Genomic DNA, 21,152 nt, shown 5'->3' with positions numbered 1-21,152 from the left:
AACCTCCAATTAATATTCTCAGAGGTGTTCGAGAAGACACCGCATCATAAGAGAACAGGATGCAATGATAGAGGAATAATCAGAGAAGTATGAATAGCCTCTGGAAATTAAAAATACATTTGTAGGGACACCTGGATAGTTCAGTCAGTTAAGCCACTGCCTTCAGCTCAGGTCATGATCCCAGAGTCCTGGGATCAAGTCCCACATCAGGCTCCTTGCTTGGCAGGGAGTCCACTTTTCTCTCCGCCTCTGCCTGCCACTCTGCCTGCTTGTGTGCATGCTCTCTCTCTCTCTGACAAACAAATAAATAAAATATTTAAAAAAAATTCGTAAGGGGCGCCTGGGTGGCTCAGTTAAGTGTCTGCCTTTGGCTCAGGTCATGATCCTGGGGTCACGGGATCAGCCTACACCCGTGGGCTCCCTGCTCAGCAGAGAGTTTGCTTCTGCTCTCCCTCTGGCCCTCCTCTTTCCCCCCCCATGCTTGTGCTCTCTCCCTCTCCCTCTCTAATAAAATTTTTTAATAGATTTTATTTATTTATTTGACAGAGATCACACGTGGGCAGAGAGGCAGGCAAAGAGGGAGGGGGAAGCAGGCTCCCCTCTGAGCAGAGACCCCGATGTGGGGCTCGATCCCAGGACCCTGGGATCATGACCTGAGCTGAAGGCAGAGGCTTTAACCCACTGAGCCACCCAGGCGCCCCTCTCAAAAGTTTTAAAAATCTTTTTAAAAATACATCTGTAAAAAATAAAAAATTCAATAGAAGCATTGCAATATAAATTCAAAGATAGATCCCAGAGAAAGGACAAAGAGATAGAAATCATAAGAGAAAAAAAAAAGAATCACAGAGGGCTAATCTAGGATATCCCACATCTGATTAATTTAAGTTACCAGAAGAAAAAATATAGATAATGGGAACTATAAGACATTTCCCATAGGTGAAGGACATAAGTCTCCTAGACATATAATCATTAAATTTGTATATTGAGGATACAGAAAATGTTCTCTATGACATTTGTCATGTGTTCTATGACCAAACTAAGTCTTCCATGCTCTCTTAATAGTCTTAGTCTAAGATGTTGAAATGAGCAACCAGTTTACATTATTATGACTATGAAAATATTGTTTGCTGTAGGACAATTGATCACTCTGGTTGCCTTTCTTTTCTATTATGGCTTTTTGGGGTTTTCCTCCCTCAAGTTTGTATTTGCCTTTCTGAGAATCTTTGCCATTATTTTATCCTCAAGTCTGTCTAATCTCCTTATCTAATCATGGATTCTATCATATCTGCTTCTTTGTCCCTGAGATTGCTGAGACCTCCACAGCTCCTGCACAGGAATCCCTCAGTCTTTTCACTGGCTTAGATTGCTGCCTGGGCCCCACATTTCATTCTTTTATGGCCTTACTCCCTTAGTTCACTGAGGTACCTCCTCAGGTAACTTTTTTAAAAAGGATGTATGAGTGATAAATATTTTTCATCCTTCCTTTAATTTTCACATGTAATTGATACCTTGACTAGTAGTAGATTTTTACATTAAACATCGTTGTTTTTTTCCCTTGGGATGTTGAAAAATCACTCCAATGCTTTTTAGCCTCCAGTGTCACTAATGACAAGTCAGGTATAATTCAAGTGTTTGCTCTGTTGGTAAACTCATTTCTCTCTTCTTCTCTCACCCTCTTAAAATGGATACATCATGGGGTGCCTGGGTAGCTCAGTCAGTTGAGCATCTGACTCCTGATTTCACCTCAGGTCAAGATCCCAGGGTCCTGAGGTCAAGCCCACTGCCTGACTCCCCTGCTTAGCAGGAAGTCTGCTTAAGATTCCTTCCCTCTGCCCCTTCCCTTGCTCACATGCACACTGTCTCTGTATATATAAATAAATGATTTTTTTAAAAAAATGTGGATACATCATGCAATCATAATATGAGCATATTGCTCAAAACTGTGGAGCTACCACAGTTTTGGACTTCTGGACTACCAGAAGAAATGTCATGAAAGACGAGAAATGGTTGCCTCTGCAGAGTGGTTCTGGGGAAGACAGGAAACCATCACTTTATTTATTTTTTTCTTAATGATGCACATGATTATGTTGACAGAGCTTTAAAAATTATAAACATGGGTTGCAAAATTATATTAAAAAACAGATGAAAGACAATCTTACAAGTCAGGGTTGTATTACCTCCAAGTCAGGGAGGCTGTGCTTAGGACTCAGAGAGGGGCTACTGAGGACTCCTGGAGAGGTAGCCTTGCCATTATTTGAGTTGGGAGTCAATTAACCAGTTGCTTGCTTTATACTTTATAAGTAGAAAATCTTTGCTTACATGTTTCACGAATTCTTCTGATATACAATTCATAATATTTTTGAAAAGGCATATGACATAATTCCTTTCAAATGCCAATTTAAATATGTAACCCAAGTCCAGCATAGCAAAACAAAAATTGTCTTACAAAAAAAATTATAATTATTCTCATTAGTATATCAAAATGTATACCATTAATTTTTCCCTTTTCCTTCTCTTAGATTCAATATTATAAATTGAAAATATTAATGATAATCTTTTCCTTCTAATGATTTATTATTTACATGAGTTAAGCCTATATTTTTTGAAGGTGTTTTATAACTTCCCATGGAAGAGAAAGCAAAGATAGTTTTTGAAACTCAGGTTGCTCAAAATTTCAACGCAAACAAAGTTAAACCCTTGTTTTATGAGGTTATATTTAGATATGCACTTCTGATTCTGAAACTCATTTTCACATTGCCTGAGTACCTGATATCTATCTGGAATCCGTTTACCAAATGAGTATTAATGCAAGGCACAGTTTCGGGTCTGGAAGTTCAAGCAAGGTCCTTTCTTTCATAGAGCTTAAGTTCTAGGACAGCAGACAGATATTCAGCAATTTAATAAATAAATATATAATACCAGGTGATAAAGAAAAGTAAAGCAGGAAAAAGGAGCTAGGGAGTGAGCAGGAGTGTTGCTATTCTATCCAAGACCTGAATGGAATGATGGAGGGAGCTGTGTGGTTATCTTGAGGAACTGAAATCCAGCACCATGCCTCCTTTGGGGGGATACAATTATATATATTTCTCTCCTTAAGGTGTCGCATAGACTATGAATGAATCGGTGATAATTTGAATTCTCAGAATCATAATTTCATAGAATCCTAGGATTCAGAGTATGTTTAAAGTGGAGATATATAGATGAGACAGTCAGTGGAAGAGCTTCAAGTTTAAAGAGAGATGTGAAAGAAGGCAAGAATTGAAGAAGCATTCCATCAGGAGAGGGCTAGCTAGACTGGGCCAAAGGAGCAGCCAAGAAAATGGTGGAGTCAACAGTATACATGTGTAAGAGAGAGTAGAGAAGAATGTAAGGCCATGCAGCACCCATAAAAATCCTGTTATATATAAAATATATAAATATTTAAATATATAAGACCTATTTATATATTTTATATATTCATATATTTTTATTTTATATATTCATAAATATATATTTAAATACATATTTAAACGTTAACATATTTAGATATAATATATAAATATATAACATTTAATATATTAAATATATTAAATATATATTTATATCGCATATGATTTATTGAATTGTTTATTATATATAATTGCATATAAATTATGAAATATACAATATAGATATATAAATTAAGTTACATGTAATTTATATTATGATTTAATATTTGATATATAATAATATATTTATAAATATACATAAATATAGATATATAAGCATATATCTATATTTGTATAATATATAAATATATATAACATATATATTTATATATAAGCATATATCTATATTTATATATTAATATATAAAAATATAAAATATATAAAAATATAATGAAATATAATATGAATATATAATATAAAATACCTATTACAGGCTCACAGGCCAATGAGCTCAGCTATCAAATATGCAAAGACAGAGAAGTCTGACCTGACTGCAAAATTGGAAGCAGCAGGAACACCCCCAAGTAAGACTAAGCTACCTTCAGTCTTAGCATGGTTTGCACTACTAACATCTCCAGCCCTACCCAAAAGCCTTGAAAAGTAGCCTCGTGCAGGCCATAATCAAGGGGTTTACTGCATAACACAGCAAGACTTCCTCCAGATAGGCAACAGTCTCCCATATCCATCTGCGCAAATGGGTGCTCAGACCCTCTCTCTTCTGTCCCCACCAATCTCAATCCTCACTATCTCTGTTCCTCCAGCCTCCCTCCTCTTCTCATTCTCTCTAAAGCATTCTTTCACCCCTCAACCCAACTCTAATCCTCCCTTCTTTCAGGAAGCCTGGTCCCTTTCCCCTAAGGGTGACTCCCTTTCTCCAGCCTGTTCCATTTGTATCCATTACCTCAGCTCAGACAAACCAAAGAAACTTCCTCCAATTCACACCCCTTAGGAAGAAGGGAAAATTAAAGAATTCTAGAAACTTCTTAAGGAATGTCTTCACTCTTATTATTAAACAAAAAGCAAAAGTTAACATTGGAACTCATGGGGGAAAATTGAGAGCTAATCAGCTACCAATACAACAGATATTTTAGTTTTCCAGAGGGAGGGGATGCTGGGAAGGAGAATTGGTGGGGGAGGGAGAGAAGAACAGCTCTGAACTGCCATCATTCATGTGAATGTTTTTCTCTCCCACTGGATTATAGAGATCATGTCATGCATCATTGAAATCTGTACCATCCATAGAGCCATAGCAGATATAAATACTTGAATGCATGAAAAAATTGAGTGAATAAGTGAAGGAATGAATGTATATGGCAAAATCAGGCAGTGAGTGCAATGAGGTTGCTCCCAGGTATCATGTGACTCACCATCATCTGGGGCAATTTCCTGCCAGCTCTCCTGTACTCTGGCCTTTGTCTCTGGGGATCCTCCAGTCATCCCTCCTGCAAGTGTGCTCTTGCAGAACATGGTCCTCAGCCAGCTTCTTCAATTTCTCTCTGGGCTCAGCATGTCCATTTACCCAGCTCATCATATATTTCATGGCCCATTATCTTCTCTCTCCTGTGAGCTGGTGCTGCCCTCCTGGAAGGACCTGTATCTTGTACTTCTCTGTATTTCCCGAGTGCCAAACACACATTGCCTTTTTGCACAGTGGGGTGTTACTGTAAAACTCTGAGTCAAAAGAACTAAATCCATTTGTCTACTTGTCGTTCACCCAGTTGCTCCCCAGTGGATTCCTCTTGGGCACCAGAATTTTCAAGTAATCAAGATCCAGATCTAGGCTGGTGGGCCCCAATTCCAGGCCTCATTTTCATGATTCTCTTGAAGAATCTGTTTCTATCTTTTTTTTTTTTTTTTTATGGGGACTTGAGCACTTGGGAGGATCCTAAGAACTCATGTTTCCACTGAGTTAATAAATGCATGTTCTGAACTATACTATACATGTTGTTTAGACAAGAGAGAATTTCTAATAGGTGAAGATTATGGTGAAAGGAAAGAGTTAAGGAAACTACTCAAAATGCAGGAGACCTTCTCTTTCCAGGGGGGAATTCCATAGATTACAGTATAGACGAAAATGTTGGCAATAGTAAGAATTTCTGCATAATATTCAGCGCAGGAAGGCCACATTTCTATATTTCCCTAAAACCAAATTAAACTTGGCTTCCCATTCCTCACTCTCTGCAGTTGGGGAAGAGTCTAATAGCATAATCACTGAGTCTCTGTTTCTGTCCTCTAGGCCTTCACAAGCCCAGGGAAGTGGGGTATCCTGATTTGTAGACCATGATGGGTGCCTCGGTTTTTACTGTTCTTTCTGCTACCCCTTGGGCTAGTCCAGGAGGATGCTGAGAAGACCATGGAGAGGCTCCTTGGTGCTGTGTCTATCTCCAATGGCTACAATTTGTCCACAGAGGTCCTCACCCAGGCTCTAAACCAGAAGTGCTAAGTGTCCAACCTCCACAGGCTTTTAAGTAGCCTCCCACCTAAGTTCCTGCAGGGGTGTGGGACACAGACCCTGCCACACTGGAAACCTGTACTCACTACCTCGACACATGCACGCATGCACACGCATGCTTCCCCCTCTTAGGGAGCCACCCCTGAGGGGAGCTGGCCCACACTTCCCTCCTTTGATCCTGAATAATTCTTAAGTCTGGCTTCCAAACAAAAATCTGAGTGAAAAAAGCTTTATCCTGGGGCCTAGAAACGTCTCTGTTTTAGCCTGTGAAGCACAAAGGCTGTTTCTTTTCCTCTGAGGAGGGGAAGCTCAGAACTGAAAACTCAACGCCAAGAAGAAAATCACCTTATCTTTCTCTTTCGCTGATAAGGCCACAGTAGTAAAAAGGATAAGACACCAATTAACTGTTCCGCCACTCTCTGTTTCCTCTGCAGAACAAGGACCTGGTAGGGTGTGTGCGGTGGCTGTGGGGGTGGGGTGGCTAAAAGCATTAACAAACGAGATCTGGACACCTGATGAAATCTCAAAGGGCCACTTAGGAGGAGAAGCCAGAAGAAACCTGAGCCACGTGTCTGCCGCATTAACAGGAGCAGGTGCTGCTGCGTCCTGTGACCATTTGAAATGAGGAAATGGCAGTGTGCAAAGATTTCCCAGGCAACAGTTGGACGAAGACTTGTGTGAGGAGCAGGACTGCTAGTAGTGGCCCGGGGGTGGCAGGCCTGAAGGACACCTGCACTCCCCTCCTAGAGCGGTGCAGCCTGGCCTGGAGCCACACCTGAGGAGACACATTATCCTAACGCATACCAAGGCATCATAAGGCTGTTATGGCCTATGGGAAGGACAGTGGGCTAAGGGAATATGCCAGGCTCCGGGAAGTCTGGGTATTTGGATGACTGTGAAGACTGATAAAACTTTATACCAAAACTTTATACCAAGACTCTATTAAAGCTTAGCCAAACAGCCGACAAGCCAAAACAATTGAGTGTTGATCAAGGAAAGCCAAGGGAGGGGAAATCAGGACAAAGTAGCCCCCCACCACTGCACCCGGCATCAGTCAGTCGGACATGCACCATGTGAAGAAGTAGCCAGGTAACATGGCTAATATCAGTCCAGGCAAATACGGAGAATTTTTAAAAATAAATTCTCACTTAAAGAGTTAGAGTAGGGTTTTTAAGGATGATCAGCACTGCCAGGCTTCCTTATTTAGTATTGAAAGCAACCCAAAAATTATCTTTAAAAGCGTGGTTCTGTATAAGCTGCCTAGAATGGGGAAACTAGTAAAGTGAGAATTTGAGATTTCCCTCATTACTCATCAAGAATGGCTTTTGACAAGTTTGCTTGGGAATTATGACTTTAATACCTGTTTGTTGCAGAAAATAACTAGAATCTACCAAATTGCTCTTTCAAAATTACATACATTATGGTATGTATGCAACACTCCTATTCATGTCTGATCTTTTCCCTATACACTTGATGATAAAGGATTGTCTTAATCTTTTCCACGTTTGTGGATCTGAGAGGCAATTGACCCTTGTTGTATATTATTCCCTATTTCCCTGGTGCTTAGTGATGTTGAACATCTTTCATGTATTGTCATTTCGACTTTTTCTGTACATATTACTTGTTCATATGCTTTGGCCTTTTTCTTTCTTTATTCTTTCCTTTCTTCCTTTCTTTCTTTCTTCCTTTCCTTCTTTCTTTCTTTGTTTCAAGATTTTATTTATTTGACAGAGAGAGTGAGAGAGCAGAAGCAGGGAGAACAGTAGAGGGAGAGGGAGAAGCAGACTCCCAACTGAGCAGGGAGCCCATTCAGAGCTCAATCCCAGGACCTTGGGATCATGACCTGAGCCGAAGGCAGACGCTCAACCAACTGAGCCACCCAGGTGCCCTTTGGCCTTTTGAAAATGTGTTGTTTGTTCAGTTAGTGCTGATATTCATCCTTTAACTATTACATCTCATAAAAATATTTTCTCAAATTCTGTTTTTTGTCCGTTAACCTTGTTTATGGTGTCTTATACAGAAGACTTAAGTTTTTAGGTAGGGAAATTTCATTATTGATTTTCTCAATGGCGTCTTGGATTTTGTGATTTATGTATGAGAGTTTTCTCTATCACAAGATTATAAAAATATCCTCTCTTATTTTCTCCTGGTACTTTTATAGGCTTTAAAAATGTTTCTATATCATCAGTCTAGCTTTTACTTATTTGGCATATAATGCATTAAAACCACCTAACTGCATTTTCTGTGCATCCGGGAGAGAAAGGGAGGCTAAGTTCCTTCATCCATCTGAGAGACAGTGCTAAAAACTCTGTAAAGGAGGAAAAAAACATCCCTTCTAGTGGGAAAACTGTTATGGCAACCATATAATCCATAATTTCTAAGATGGTCCATATTTGCAATATTCTTCCTTTCTGACACATAGTTACCATCCAGCTTTTGATCTGGAAACTGCAGCTAGTATAGCCAATCAGGGCGTATAAACACAAGCCTGGGAAAGAGGACAAGGCAAACACTGTAGAATATACGTAAATTCTATGAATCCAGAGGAGCAAGGGGTGTTTCTGCTTGGGAAGACTGGGGAGAACATTTGAACTGGGCCTTGAAGGCAGATCAAATTTTGGGAGACCATGCTGGTCAAAGAGGTCATTCTAGTCCAAGGGAACACAAGAGCAAGGGTAATGAAACAGGGAAGCACAGGCTGTGTTTCTGGAACCACTCGTGAGCTATCTGATTGGCTGCTATATAGAGAAGTAGCCAAGGGTTAAATTAGATGGTCATTTGAGGCTGGAGAATAGAAAGAATTGGATGCCAAGGTAATGAATTTATGCTTTCCTTTCTTCTTCTTTTTTAGATTTTATTTATTTATTTGAGAGAGAGAGAGCACGACAGGAGGAGGGGCAGAGGGGAGAGAGAGAGAGAGAGAGAAGCAGACTCCTCGCTGAGCATGGAGCTGATGCAGGGCTTGATCCCAGGACCATGAGATTATGACCTGAGTCAAAGTCAGATGCTTAACTGAATGAGCCAACCAGGTGCTCCATGCTTTATTTTCTAGGTAACGAAATCCCCACTGAAGGCTGTATTTTTTTTAAGATTGATTTATTTGGGAGGGGGCATATGCCTGGGGGAGGGGCAGAGGGAGAGAATCTCTCAAGTAGACTCCCTGCTGGGCTGGGAGGCTTTTGCAGGACTCCATCTTATGACCCAAGAGATTGTGAGCCGAAACCAAGAGTCAGGTACTTAGCCAACTGAGCCACTCAGGTTCCTCTAAAGGCTGTATTCCTTTAGCAGCTTTATTGAGATATAATTCATATACCATACAATTTACCTATTTAAAGTGCACAATTCAGTGGTTTTTATTTTTTTTTTAAAGATTTTATTTATTTATTTGACAGAGAGATCACAAGTAGGCAGAGAAGCAGGCAGAGAGAGAGAGGGAGAAGCAGGCTCCACGCTGAGCAGAGAGCCTGATGCGGGGCTCGATCCCAGGACCCTGGGATCATGACCTGAGTCGAAAGCAGAGGCTTTAACCTACTGAGCCACCCAGGCGCCCCAATTCAGTGGTTTTTAGTATATTCCCAGATAAGTGCAACCACCACCACAGTCAGTTTTAGAACATGATCATCACCTCAAAAAGAAACCTTTTTTAAAAATTTTGTTTACATTCAGTTAATTAACATATAGGGTATTATTAGTTTCAGAGGTAGAGTTTAGTGTGATTCATCAGTTGCATATAACACCCAGTACTCATTCCATCACATGCCCTGACCCTTCATGTCTATCCCCCGGTTACCCCATCTCTTCACCCCTTCCCCTCCAGCAACCCTGTTTGTTTCCTATAGTTAAGAGTCTTATGGTTTGTCTCCTTCTCTGCTTTTGTCTTATTTTATTTTCCCCTCACTTCCCCTCTGTTCATGTGTTTTGTTTCTTTTTTCTTTTTTTTTAAGATTTTTATTTATTTATTTGACAGAACACAAGCAGGCAGAGCAGCAGAGGGAGAGGGATAAGCAGGCTCCCCACAGAGCAGGGAGCCCGATGTGGGGCTCCAACCCAGGACCCTGGGACCACGACCCGAGCCCAAGGCAGTCGCCCAACCAACGGAGCCACCCAGGCGCCCCATATGTTTTGTTTCTTAAATTCCACATAAGAATGAAATCGTATGGTATTTGTCTTTCTCTGACTTATTTTGCTTAGTATAATCCCCTCTGGTTCTACCCACGTTGTTGCAAATGGTAAGATATCTTTTTTCTGATGGTGGGTAATAGTCCATGTATATATATGTATAACCACATCTTCTCTATGTATTCATCTGTCAGTGGACATCTGGGCTCTTCAAAAAGAAACCTTTATCTTTCACCCCCTAACTCATCTTTGTCCCAAGCCTAAAGCCACGAATCTATTTTCTGTCCTTCCCTGTTCTGGACATTTCATATAAACGGAATCATGTAATATGTGGTCTTTTGTAACTACCTTCTTCTGTTTGTAGTGGTTTGAGTGACAGAATTCTCTAATCCAAGTGTTTCTTTAGGAAGAATATTCTGGATACAGGATGGTGGAAGGGGGCTGGGAGAGCTATTGGGAGGCCATAACTGTAAGTTGCTATTATGGAGTCATATGAGTGCTCAATAAGCAAGCTTTTGGGTGCAGGTAAGAAAACACTAAACCATAAACAGCTTAAATAACAGGAACATAGTATCTTTGTGTGTGTGTATTATTTTGAAAAGAAGTCAAAAATTTTATTTTAATTCCAGTTAGTTAACATACAGTATTATATTAGTTAGAGGTGTACAATATAGTGATTCAGCACTTCCATATATCACCCAGTGTTCATCATGGTAAGTGCGTGCCTTAATCCCCATCACCTATTTTACCCATCCCCCCGCCACCCTATCCTCTGGTAACCATCAGTTTGTTCTTAATTAAGAGTTTTTTGGGGGCACCTGGGTGGCTCAGTGGTCAAGCCTCTGCTTTCGGCTTGGGTTGTGGTCTCAGGGTCTGGGATCAAGCCCGCATCGGGCTCTCTGCTCAGCAGGGAGTCTGCTCCCCTCCCCAACATACCCCGCCCCCACCTCTGCCTGCTGCTCTGCCTACTTGTGAGCTCTCTCTCTGCCAAATAAATAAATAAATAAATAAATAATCTTTTTTTAAAAAGTGTTTTTTTGGTTTGTCTCTCTCTTCCTCTCTTTTCCCCTTTGATTCTTTGTTTTGTTTCTTAAATTCTGCCTTTGAGTGAACCCATATGGTATTTGTCTCTCTTTGACTGACTTAATTTTGCTTACCATTATACTCTCTAGCTCCAACCATGTTGTTGCAGATGGCAAGATTTCATTCTTTTTTATGCTGAATAATATTCCATTGAAGTTGTCTACCACATCATCTTTATCGAGTCATCAATTGATGGACACTTGGAATGCTTCCATATCTGGGCTATTGTAAATAATGCTTCTATAAACATAGGGGTGCCTATATCCCATTGAATTAGTGTTTTTGTATTCTTTCAGTAAATACCCAGTAGTGCAATTGCTGTTTCATAGGGTAGTCTATCTTTAACTTTTGGAGGAACTTCCATACTGTTTTCCAGAGTGGCTGTACCAGTTTGCATTCCCACCAACAGTTCATGAGTATTCCTTTTTCTCCACAACCTAACCAACACCTTTTGTTTCTTGTGTTGTTGATTTTAGCCATTCTGACATGTGAGGTTGTATGTAATTGTAGTTTTGATTTGCATTTCCCTGATGGTAAGTGATGATGAACCTCTTTTCATGTGTCCGTTGGTCATCTGGATGTCTTCTTTGGAAAAATGTCTGTTCATGTCTTCTGCCCATTTTTAAATTGGATTATTTGTTTTTAGGGTATTGAATTGTAAAAGTTCTTTATATATTTTGGATATTTGCCCTTTGCCTTTTAGTTCTGTTGATTGTATGGATTTAGCAATTTTGTTTCTTAAATTTATAACTGTTTTATGAGGTAACTGAAATGCCTGAAAGTATTTGACATTAAATTTGTAAATGTTGTTTTAAATGTTTAAGGGTATTTACTTAGTTCAGTTTATATAGATAGTTATTTGTTAGAGGACTATAATCTTTTAAATTTATAAGTTAATGGAACACTAGTTCAATGATGAGAGAAAGTAATTCTTATTTTTATACTTTTGAGCATATATATTTATGAATAAGGCAACTATGTTTATGGGTGACTATAAGCTTACATTTTTCTAACTTAAACATAAATGAACTGAATATTGATACAGTCACATGTTACTGTGTGTATTTCTTTCTGTGCTCCAAAATCTACTTTGGACCCTAAAACTCAGTTGGTAGTAAGATACCCAACTCATCTAGGTTCTCTGGGGACTACTTTCGTTTCAGATATGGGGGGCTTGGCAAACTGAGGCAGGAAGTCACCATTATTGGCAGATAATCCTCTGGCCTTTGCATCAGCCCCATGGCAAGCTGGTATGAAATCTGTGTGCAGGGTTATCATTCCTGTAACCAGAGGCAGCAGCAGTACTCAGAGAAGTTAACATGGCTTGGCCAAGGCCATTATTTGGATTATAATTTATTCATCTTTCTCACATCCCTTTTCTACTTAATGTGATTGGTTGATTTATTTTTGAGGTCTTTCCTCCCTCCCCAGTAGAGAACTTGGTTTCTTCTATCTAGAATGAATGAGTTTTATTTTCACCCAGAGGAGCCACAATCTAGGATTAACTTCAGCAATAATCCCTACAAATTCCTTCTTAGAGACATTCAGGGAAGTTGATTAGCCTTTGCAAGATGGGTAGAAATTAAGGTTATAAAGATGTTCAGGGTGTGGATTAATGTGCATTTTTAAAACCATTTTGCTGATTATTTAAAATGTGTTACTACTTGTAATTAACTTTTTAGTAACAGTTTTATTGGGATATAATTCACACACCATACAATTCACCCATTTATGCTCTTAACCACTATTCTTAAAGTCAGGGAAATGCAAATTAAAGCAAAAGTTGATGTGATGAGCACCATCACTAAATTGTACACATGAAACCCATATTACACTGTATATTAACTCAATTTAAATAAAAACTAAACAAAAAATAATTAATATATATAATATACTCTACTGCTTTTCCAAAAAAAAAAAAAGTGAAAATATCCAGTGATGACAAAGATGTGGGAGAATGTTTAGTCTTGCATATCAATTATTGGAGTATGACTTGCTTCAGCTTTTTTGAAAATGATTTGAAAATATCTATTAAAATGTAAAATAAAAATTGAAGTGATAATTTCACCTTAGACAATTTATTTTATAGAAATAAAAGTATGAAAGGATAAGAATAGGAGTATTTATTACAATATGCTCTAACGGCAAAACAAACAAACACCTGGAAAAAACTTTGTCCATCAGAATGGAATGATTGAACAACATATGATGGGCCGTACCAAGAATGAATTAGATCACTCTTACCCAAGCTTCTGCCAATCTTATACCATTAAAACATTTTATTTGAATTGGCTCCAGGAAGGAAACAGAAAACTAGGATACATATTTACATTATGTATACATTAATAGGACACATATGCACATAAATTCATAGGATACACAGAGGGAGAGAGAATATTTATTAAGAGGAGTTGGCTTCCATGACTGGAGGCTGTGCAGTCACCTGCTGTGTCACCTGCAAGCTGTAGACTCAGGAGAGCCTGTGGTGTAGACCTGAGAATCAGGAGAGACCATGGTGTCTCAGTCTCATGGTAGGAGAATGCCAATGACCCAGCTCATCCGTCAGGCAGAGTGAGGCCAGATGCCCCCTGCCTCCACCTTTTTGTTCTATCTAAGCCCACAGCAGATAGTATTAGGCTTAGCCACACTGGGGACGACATCAGCTTTACTCAGTCTACAGACTCAAATGCTGGTCTCATCCAGAAATGTTCTCACAGGTACACCCAGAAATAATATTTAGCCAAATATCTGGGTACCCCATGAGCCAGTCAAGTTGGCACATAAAATCAGTTAGTCCATCCATGTATATTTGTCATGAAGTTTCATAGCACCAGAGTCAACAGAAAACCAGTATTACTTGCTATGCCTAGAACGTGTAAGAATAAATACAAAGACAATAAAAGGATGTTATTCATTCCTTGTTAGATAGCGTGGCCTACTGAGGATTCTAATCCTGAGCCCGGCTCTCTATGAAAGAGTGAAATATCAAGTGTCAGAGAGATATTAAAGACACATGCCCATACTCTGGTTTCTCTTCAGATCGTATAAATCTTTCGCCTTTTAAAGACACATGCCCCATGATTCAGTGTCTTTTAATGTCCTTCATAGACCATATTAGCTCCTTGGAGCCCACAGTACTGATCGTTCCAAACTTTTGTAAACACATGAGACATTCTTTTTTGGATCTGAAGAGATAATAACAATTTATTAAATTTAAAAAGCAAGTTATAAAGTAATATATGGTAGTCCAACTTTTGTATAATAAGCAAAGTCAAAAGAAACCTCATCTGTTGATTGTTGCTTGTCTTAGTGTGCACATGGAGAAGTGGATGAACATCTTAAGTTTAACTAACCATAGGAAATAGTAAGTCAAAAATCATCTAAATTTGGGTTTTAATATAGTCCTGCCTAATAAACCACCAAGGCTGTTAGTACTGATTATGGGAAGGAGTGATGGAAAGTCTTTTAAGGCTTTTATCATATTACTTTCAATTATGAGCATGTATTACATTTGACTTTTTCACAATTCTAATAAAAGCATTCTAAAAGAAATAAAAAAAAGAGCACGTAGTCCAAGCCAAAAGCTATGAATAAGCTACAAGCCCTTGGTTATGTGTCAGTTACATCTCAATAAAGCTTGGGGAGAGGAGGAAGGCTGCAGGTCCTTGGGAGATCACACACCCTTCTTCCAATCCACCTGAGCATTATTGACATTTGAAGCCGGATAATTAAGGTGTTTAAATAACTCATAAGAGCTTAACGGTAACCACCCTCCAGGTGGTCTGTCCATTCAGATAAGGATGGAACCCTTAAGTCCCAGGGATGAAGTTCCATCAGCAGTGAAGGACTTGGGGACATTGAGGCTGCTTCCTCAGTTCTGAGGGGTTGTCTTGCCTATTGTAGGATGTTTGGCAGCATCCCTGGCTCTTACCTACTGATGATAGTAGCATGCCCCAGCAGTCAAATGATAGCCAGAAATGTCCACCGAAGTTGACAAAGGTTGCCTGGGGGCAGAATTTCCCCTGGTTGAGAACCACTGCTCTAGCTCTCAATTTCTCATTAGCAATGGGACACACCTTGAACCAAGTGTTCTCTAAGTTCCATCGAAGCTCTGACATTGTCTGATTTCATCAGTCTTGAATCTACCAATGTTTCCCAGAAGCTGTTTTCCTCCAGAGCCACTAGAGGGGACACTTTGCAACACTAAGGACAAAACACAGCACTCGGGGAAGTTTGTTTCCTCTCCTTGTGGACTTTGTTGTCTTGGATTCAGAGCGCCCGGCCTTTAATAGATAGTCTTTGATGTTGAGAGTGATAGCCCTTATCCACGAGGCACATAGAGCTGTTTGTCTTGTGCTTTGCGCCATAAAATCAGTGGTTTCAGATACGGTGGAAGAGAGCAGAGTGTTCTTTGCTTTTTAAACATTCTTTATAAGGCCGTCAGGTGAATATTACTACTAAAAAAAAGTTATGTGTCTCTGTGAGGAGAGCCCATGAAACAACCAGGCTAGGAGGGGAAGATTTAGTTCTCTTCCTGGTCCTGCAACTTCCAGGCTGTGTGATGTTGTCCAAGTCACTTAACCTTTCTGGTAATACATAACAGCTAAGCTGAGAGGTTAAGATCACACATGGAGTTAAATGGTAAAGCAAGGGTTTGGATCTGACCTGTCAACTTCATGGGATAGCTGTGAGAATCAAAGGAGATGGTGTGTGTGAAAGAGTTTTTAAAAAGAGAAAACCCTGTACAAGTTCAGGGTGTGGATTCGCAGGTATTAGAAGAGCACGAGGAGGTGATGACTAAGAGAGCAGGGGGGACAGTGCATGGGGGAATGGGGTAGGGGTAGCTCCACAGAGGTAACAGAAATAAACCTCCACCAAGTGTTATCAATTATAGAAAAAGACCTCAATGCCCCCAAATCCTTCATTACTGGTGGAACTTCATCCTTGGTACTCAAGGTTTTGATGCCTATCAAAATGGACAGGCCACTTGGAGGGGTGGTCCTTTATGCTCTTATGAGTTCCTTAAACCGCTTAACAAAAGTGAATGATCCACTCCAACACTGTTTTTTTAAACTTTTTTTTTTAACTCTGAACCACAGTAACAAATAGGTTTCACAGAGAGACCCAGCTCACAAGCATAAAACTGAAACAAAATCTTGTACTTGAATTGTTCTGTTCTGTTTTATTTTGTCACTTGAAACTAATGCCACTTCTGACCCAATAATGGTGGGTACTGACCTGCAGTTTTAAAAACACTGTTCTAAAGATTTTTATGGGATGATAGTGTCCTGGTGCTAGGCTGAGGAAACAGGAGATATGACCTTCAAACATTACGCAGGGAGCCTCAACCATAAATTTTTTACAGTTTTCTAGGGGCTGATTATTTGAGGAATGATTTGGGAGAAGAAAGAAAAGCAGTAATCCCAAATTCATCTAAATGAGTGAGGATGGACCACTGAGCAGCATTCTCAGAGGTCATGATCTAAACCCCACTCCATTAATATAAAGTATAGATGGGCATAATGTAGCCACCACCAAAAACAAAAACCCAGGGGCTCCTAGGTGGTTCAGTTGGTTAAGCCTCTGCCTTTGGCTCAGGTCCTGATCCCGTGGTCCTGGGGTTGAGCCCCATGTGGGGCTCCCTATTCAGCGTCAGCGGGAAATCTGCTTCTCCCTCTGCTCCTCCACCCAACTCATGTTCTCTCGCGCACGCACTCTCTCAAATAAATAAAATATTTTTAAAAATTAAAAATAAAAGCCCAGTGTTTATTGAGCTCTTATATATCAGACATTGCACTAAGCCTTTCATGTGAGTGGTGGTGAAGTCTGAGAACTCCCTGGTTTTCTTTTCTTTCCGCACACTAAAAAGAATTCTGACTCTGCCTGTCCAGTTTCTCCCCCTCACTTATCAGAACAGGACAGAAGTAGAAGAATTAGATTGGTTAGAGTGGGAGAGAAAACTTTCTAGGGAGCTTGGGACAAAGAAAGAGGTGAAATCTGTGGAGGCATAAGGGGTTTGGACAGGACAGGAGAAAGGATGTTAAGAAAGATTGTAGGAAGCTCTGTATGGAGCTTAAGAAATGCAAGTATTGAAGATGAGTTAATTTGAAATTACTTTTTGGTGACTGGACTGGGTTTCTTAGATTGTAATATCACCCTGAGAAAGGCTCATGTGGGTCATAGTCTCAGTAGGTTTGCATAAGCATTATCGTATTTAATCTGCATAACAAACCCAGCAGGTGGTGTCATTATTAACTTTTTTTTTTCAGATAAAAAAAAAAAAAGGCTGATACAGGCTAAGTAACCTTCAAATCATAGGCTGATAAAGAATGGAGCCAGGATGGGGCGCCTGGGTGGTTCAGTGGGTTAAGTCTCTGCCTTCAGCTCTGGTCATGATCTCCGGGTCTTGAGATCAAGCCCTCCCTAGCGGCTGTCTGCTCAGCAGGGAACCTGCTTTCCCCTCCCTCTCTGCCTACTTGTGATATCTCTCTCTCTCTCTCTCTCTCTTCTCTCTCTCTCTCTGTGTCAGATAAATAAATAAAATCTTAAAAAAAAAAAAAAAGTATGGAGCCAGGACTGATACTTAGGTCTTTCAACATCCAAAGTACAAGCTCTTAACAAGTCCATGAATAAAGATTATTTCCAAGGGGCGCCTGGGTGGCTCAGTGGGTTAAAGCCTCTGCCTTTGGCTCAGGTCATGATCCCAGGGTTCTGGGATGGAGCCCCACATCGGGCTCTTTGCTCGGCAGGGAGCCTGCTTCCCCCTGTCTCTCTCTACCTGACCCTCTGCCTACTTGTGATCTCTGTCTGTCAAATAAATAAATAAAATCTTTTAAAAAAAAAAAGATTATTTCCAATATAAGTAATATTGATTAAGAATAAAATAGGATAACGTTTAGGAAAAGAAATTTAAGACTTATACACCAAAAATGATAAAACATTGTTGAAAGAAATTAAAGATCTAAATTTATGGAAAGATTTCCCCAGTTTCACAGATCAGAAGACTTAATATTGTGAAAATGGGAATACTCCCCTAATTGGTCTAGAGGTAGAATTCAATCTCTGTTAAAATCCCAGCTAGATTTTTTTTTTTTTTTTTTTTTTTTTTTTTGCAGAAATTGAGAAGAGAATCCTAGAAATCAGATAGAAATACAAGGGATCCAGGGACACATGGGTGGGTAAGGTCATGATCCCAGGCTCCTGGGATCAAACCCAGCTGGAGTTCCCCCTCAGTGGGGAACCTGCTTCTCTCTCTCCTTCCATCCCCTGGCTCGTGCTTTCTCTCTCACTCTCTCTCTATATCAAATAAATAGAATCTTTAAAAATTAAAAAAAAAAAAAAAAGAATGCAAGGGATCCAGAATGGCCAAAACAATCTTGAAAAAGCACATGGTCAAAGCTGTAGTAATCAAAACATTGTGGTGCTGGCGTAAGAACAGACATCTAGATCCACAGAACAGAATTAAGAGTCCAGAAACAAACAAATATTTATAGTCAGTTGATTTTTGACAAAGGGGCCAAGACAATTCAATGGGGGGAAGAATGGACTATTTTTTAAAATAAGCTTTTGATTTTAGAATAATTTTAGATGTCCAGAGTTCTTGTGAGAGTAGGCTTTTCAACAAATGGTTCTGGATATCCTCATGAAAAGAATGACTGTGGATTCCTACCTTACACCATAAAAATGAACTTAAAGTGGATCATAGACCTAAATGTAAGAACTAAAACTATAAATCTATTAGAAGAAAACTAAGGAACAAATCTTTATGACCTTGGGTTAGACAATAGTTTCTCAGATATGATACACACAGCACAGTGATGTAAGAGAAGATTGATAAACTGGACTTCATCAACATCAAAAACCTTTCTTCTTCAAAGAATATCATGAAGAACGTGAAATGGCAACCCACAGACAAGGCAATAGTATTTGTAAAACATATGTCTGATAAAGGATTTATATGCAGAATGTATATAAAACAAATAATCCAATTTATTTTTTTTAAGATTTTATTTATTTATTTGACAGACAAAGGTCACAAGTAGGCAGAGAAGCAGGCAGAGAGAGAAGGGGGAAGCAGGCTCCCCACCAAGCAGAGAGCCCGATGCGGGGCTCGATCCCAGGACCCTGAGACCATGACCTGAGCTGAAGAAGCTGACCACTGAGCCACCCAGGTACCCCAAATAATCCAATTTAAAAATGGAAAAAGGATTTGAACAAACAATTCTCCCAAGAAGACATACAAATGACCAGTAAGTTCATGGAATCATGCTCAACATCATTAGTCACTACAGAGAGGCAAATCTAAAGCAAGATGAGAAAGCACCCACTCTGATGGCTAGATTCAAAAAGATAGTCAAGTAGAGTGTTGTGAACATGTGGAGAAACCACATGTCCCTGGTGGGAATATAAAATGGTGGAAAACAGTTTGACAGCTCCTCAAAATGGTAAAGAGAGCTTGCTTTGGCAGCTCATACACTAAAATGTTAAACCTAGAGTCACCTTATGACACAACCCAGTAGTTCCATTCCTTGGTAGCTACCGAAGAGACACAAAAACATGTCTACACAAACACGTGTACTAGACTGTTCATGGCAATATAGCTCATCACAGTCAAAAATGGCAAGTGGATAAACAAAATGTTTACATCCATATGATGGAATAGTATTTGGGCATAAAAAGGAATGAAGTACAGGGGTGGCTGGCTGCCTCAGTTGGTGAAGCATGTTACTCTGGATCTCCAGATTGTGGGCTCAAGCCCCATGCTGGGCATAGAGCTTACTAAAAAAAATTAAAAATAATAAAATAAATGAACTTAAAAAAAGGGATGGAGTACAGATAGATTCTACAATATGGATAAACTTTGAAAATATTACGCTAAGTGAAAGAAGACAGATACAAAGGCCATATATCATGTGATCCCATTTATAGGAAATGGCCAGAAGATACAAATCTGTGGAGACGGAGAGATTAATGTTTGCCTAGCACTGGGGGGAGGGGCAGTGCACGGGGGAGGGGCAGTGCACAAGTGAGGAGTGACTACTAATGGGCACATAGTTTCTTTTTGGGGTAAAAGAAAGCTTCTAAAATTCTATTACAGGTCTCACATTTCTGTAAATATACTGAAATCCATTGCCTTGTACTCTTTAAGTGGGTTAACCTTTGGGTATGTAAATTATATTTTAATAAGTGATTGAGATGAGAGAAATTGGAGGCAGCAAGTATAGACCAGTCTTTCAAGGACTTCCTAGAACCTGTAAAGGTTTAATTTATTGATTTTTTTAAAAGATTTTATTTATTTATTTGACAGACAAAGATCACAAGCAGGCAGAGAGGCAGGCAGAGAGAGAGGAAGAAGCAGGCTCCCTGCTGAGCAGAGAGCCTGATGCGGGGCTCGATCCCAGAACCCTGGGATCCTGACCTGAGCCGAAGGCAGGGGCTTTAACCCACTGAGCCACCCAGGTGCCCCTAATTTATTGATTTTTTTAAGTACGAGTCTATAGCCTCATTTGTTGTAACAAAGGATTCTCTAGATGGGGTAGAGGTTAGGTTTATGACTGTATTTACTTCTCTGTGTTGCCCAGTAGATGTTTCGCCCAATTATGATTTTATCCTATTAGAAGCAACCTCAGAACATACAGTGCAGGGCACCTGGGTGGCTCAGTCGTTGAGTGTCTGCCTTTGGCTTTGGTCATGATCCCGGGGTCATGGAATCAAGTCTCTCATTGGGCTCCCTGCTCACCAGGAAGCCTCCTTCTCCTTCTCCCATTCTCCCTGCTTGTATTCCCTTTGTTGCTGTCTGTCTCTCTCTCTCTCAAATAAATTTTAAAAATGTAAAAAAAAAAAAAAAAAAAAACCCCACAGTATAGGCTGTGCATCTCACTTAAGCTTACTCATCATTTCCCCCTTCTTTCCTTTCCTTTTCTCTTCACATTATCCTGGTCCCACAAGGTAGACTGAAAAAACAATCAGCCTCTCTTCGTCTTATTAGAGAAATAACTACCTGTGTACATGAAGCAAGCAAGGCCACCAAG

The 21,152-nt window shown here is 39.8% G+C and overlaps 1 protein-coding gene across 2 annotated transcripts in view; it reads left to right on the top strand.

Annotated features, from left to right (window-relative positions):
• ZBTB38 (zinc finger and BTB domain containing 38) overlaps window positions 1–21,152 on the top strand; it is a 136,178-nt gene that overhangs the window by 35,445 nt on the left and 79,581 nt on the right. The gene's annotated exons all lie outside the window — the stretch shown is intronic.

The sequence above is a fragment of the Meles meles genome, chromosome 4 (assembly GCF_922984935.1).
Source record: "Meles meles chromosome 4, mMelMel3.1 paternal haplotype, whole genome shotgun sequence".
NCBI classification, from domain to species: Eukaryota; Metazoa; Chordata; class Mammalia; order Carnivora; family Mustelidae; genus Meles; species Meles meles.
Note: the sequence above shows the minus strand (reverse complement) of the source record. Positions and strands in the feature narration are given on the sequence as shown.